This window comes from Crocuta crocuta, unplaced genomic scaffold (genome assembly GCF_008692635.1).
Source record: "Crocuta crocuta isolate KB4526 unplaced genomic scaffold, BGI_CrCroc_1.0 scaffold188, whole genome shotgun sequence".
NCBI classification, from domain to species: Eukaryota; Metazoa; Chordata; class Mammalia; order Carnivora; family Hyaenidae; genus Crocuta; species Crocuta crocuta.
In genome coordinates, this window is record NW_027532599.1 from 159,560 (window position 1) to 163,460 (window position 3,901).

Sequence of the window (3,901 nt, forward strand, 5' to 3'; positions counted from 1 at the left end):
ATGGTAGCTGTGGTATGTGAGTTCAGACTGGGGAAGGTTTTACTGTTGTGGTTTTAAGTGGACTCTCATGACGTCGAGAATAGGGCATAACCACCCACCCTCAAGTTGCATATATTAGTACACATGCTCTCATATTGCAGATTTTCAGACTCTTCAAAGAAAGAAGCAAATGGTTTGTAGCATCAAGCCTTAAAAAGCACTCAAGGCAAACTACACAAAATACATTGAGTGCCGTAGCTGTTTGACTCTTTGTATTTAGAAANCTTTCATGCACCTGCGCAGCTTCTTTTCACTTCTGACCACCAGTAGCACTTTGTTTATGTCTTTCTGCTGAGGAACTCAACCAACCTCTGTACTCCCTAAGGCGGGCTGTGCTGCATTTGGACCACGGGTCTTTAGTTCCTCTTGATGGTAGCTGTGGTATGTGAGTTCAGACTGGGGAAGGTTTTACTGTTGTGGTTTTAAGTGGACTCTCATGACGTCGAGAATAAGGCATAACCACCCACCCTCAAGTTGCATATATTAGTACCTACATGCTCTCATATTGCAGATTTTCAGACTCTTCAAAGAAAGAAGCAAATGGTTTGTAGCATCAAGCCTTAAAAAGCACTCAAGGCAAACTACACAAAATACATTGAGTGCCGTAGCTGTTTGACTCTTTGTATTTAGAAAAAATACGGTTAATGTTTAGTTCAGAAAGCCAGTAAGTTAATAGTCATGGGTAGTATATCAGGACACTGAAATGGCAACAATAATAATTATGAGGTTTGTTAAAACAGTGGAGATATTGGAAATGTGTATGTGTTTATTTGGGTTTTAGAGGTAAAGGGCAGTTTTAAAAAAAACCATGTTTCTGTTTTTTCTGTTTTAATGTCGTTGTAGAATTTTTTAATGAAACAAAATTCAGTTGAAATAAATGACCCGTTTTCATCTCCATTCAGAGATTTGTGTTTTGTTCTTAGAGGGATTATTACTGACTCACGTCCTTGCTGTTGAAAGCCAACACGTTTTCCAGAGATCAAAAAATATCCTCATTATCAAATGTTCTGTTAGCTCACTAGATGCAGCACATATTCTAAGGAGATAGGTAGCTTCGGGAGGCCCTGGAGGCAGGCTTCGTTGCACTCCCACCCAGGAAGGGGAGACTGGATTAGTTTATGCCCTCGGCTTGAACGAGTATTAAATTGCTGAGGTTTTTGTGTTTTGGAAGGTGACATTGCGCTGAATGAACCACAAACATTTATTGCTGCTACATTAAAACACTGTCGAACATGGGTTCTCAAAGTGTGGTCCCTGGACCATCAGCCTCCACATCGCCTGGGAACTCGGTAGAAGTTCCACAGGATGGTTCTGACCGAGAAACCCGTGTCCTAGGACAGAAAGTACTTCTAACGCTCATTAAGAAAAACACAGAAAGCCCAGTTAGGGAAATGGACACGTGACTTAAATAGGCACTTTGCAAAAGAGAATATCCAAGTGACCAATAACTGGGAAAGTGCTTACTCTTAGGAGTTGCCAGGGAAATAAATGCAAATTAAAACCAGTGAGATAGCACTAAACACCCACTAGCATGGTTAAAATATACCAATTGCGCGCCACTGGAGCATGGGAACTCTCAGGCACCACTGTGTGTCTGAAAAACTGTGTGTTGGAAAAACTTTGGAAAGCACCTTGATGGCATTTACTCAAGCTGCATACCCTGTGATGCATTAATCCTACTCCAAATGTATACACATGTGCTCAAGAGGTGTGCTCGAGGATGTTCCTGGAAGCGTGATTCCTGGTGACCCCAAACTGGGAATAATCCAGATACTCATCAACAGCAGAAAGAGAATAAACTGATGTGATAAATACTCCACACCAATGAAAAGCAATTCAATCACAGCAGTGACATAGGTGAACCTCAGAAACTTAAGCGTGCCCCAAAAGAATATAACTCCATTTACACAAAGTTCCAACATGTATTTCAGAGAATGGTTTAACTAAAAGGAAAGACAACGTTCACTTGGAATAAGAAAACTAAGAAAGTTCAAATTAACACTACAACAGAAATCCTAAAAGCCATGGCAATGGTTAACCCAGTTTAGTGACCGAGTGAATTCTCAAAAGCTCTTTCATTGAAAACTGATTAAGTGTTCGTCAATAACAGGAAATTATATCCTCCATCAGAAAGTTATAAGACTACATCATTCCACAAGTATAGGCTGAAAAATGGTCACAGGTTTCCTCAAAAATTGCAATAAATTCACGATTTGCTTCCACAAGTTATGTGTGTTTTAATGGGTATTTTGATCCTTATCAAATTGAGTATTTTAAAGGATAACCACATTCACACACACAGTCTTTCCATTTTGTATTTTATTTGGGAATTTAGAAGTAATTGTTAAAATATATATATATAACCAAAAATTTTCACTCCTTTTTGAACAAGAAACAGTAACTCTCATGGTGTGCCTGGGTGGCACAGTCAGTTAATGTCTGACTCGGTCTCAGCTTCGGTCTTGATCTCAGGGTAGTGAGTTCAAGCCATGAGTTGGGCTCCACACTGGGCATGAAGCCTACTTAAATAATTTTCAAATAAAAATCTTCTCAAGTACTATAATCTCTTCTTAAAAAATTTTTTAATGCTTTTTTTTTTTTTTTTTTTTTTTTTTTTTGAAAGAGGNGGTCTTGAACTCATGAACTGTGAGATTATGACCTGAGCTGAAGTCGGATGCTTATCCTACTGAGCCACCCAGACACTCCTGGAATCTGTTTTGATACATGTTGCAGTTTGGTTCTCAGATACAGAAGGTGCCAGGGCAGTAAATTAGCACCGTCTCTGACAAAAATGGGATATGGTCACCCTGGAGCCATGTGGCCTTACTTACATGCTTGTGTTTCTCAGCCTGTCTGAACCTCAACTGCTTCATCTGTAAAGTGGATGCATTTCTTGCCCTTGTATAGTTTACTTTGGTTGGGATGATTATTGGGCCAAGAGCATCCAAAGAAACAGAATGGAATCACTGACCTTGGACAAAAAGAGGGTCCCCTCTTCCACCAAGAGAGGAGAACAAGACGGACGAAGGTAGGTGTGTAGACTGTAGAAGGTATATTTGAGGAGGCCCTCATGATGGCCTAAAACAACCTGGTCTTACTTCACATCTAGTTCAAAGGAAACGAGCACAAGTTCTGGAGACAATCTTCCAGGTTCAAATACTGGCTTCTCTGCGCGTTGGCTGTCTGGATTTGGACAGGAGTTCTACTGCCTGCTTGTTGTGGGGATTTACGGTCCGGAAACAACACGGAATGCCTCAATTCCTTGGTAAAACTGAGATCGGGATGGTACTTTTCTTGGAGGGCTCTTGCTAAATTATGACTCTGACACAGTGAGTGTATGGTCTGTGGGCTAATGCCAGTCCACGAACTGTTCGTAACTAAGAATTTCGAGAAAACTACAAAACACTTAAGCTGTTTGATGTCCCCATGACATCCGAACTCAAGATCTGTGGAATCTTGTCCAACAGGCTAGAGAACAATTCATTGAACTTCTGTGGTGAGGAGCATGTGGTCTGAGCTATACGCTAGCCAGGAGCGGTAGAATCTGTATCAGTTTACAGTGGACTGAAAATTTAATTAAATAGGGCAGATTCTTAATCCCAGACCGTTGAGAAGCATTGCTTCAGATCCATGCTGAATATGTACTTAGCTCTCAGTAACTACTAGCCTCTTTATTATTATTGTGTCATGGAAAAATTATTCCATGATATTTATGTTTAAAGTTTGACCTTGGGCTTCCAAAAGGCCCTACGTTTGCAATATTTAATAACATTAAAAAGTTGAAAATAAATTCTTGCTCAAAGTTAAGAGGTTTTTTTCCCTTAGTCTAGAAAGATATTTTAGAAAACAAAACAATACTATG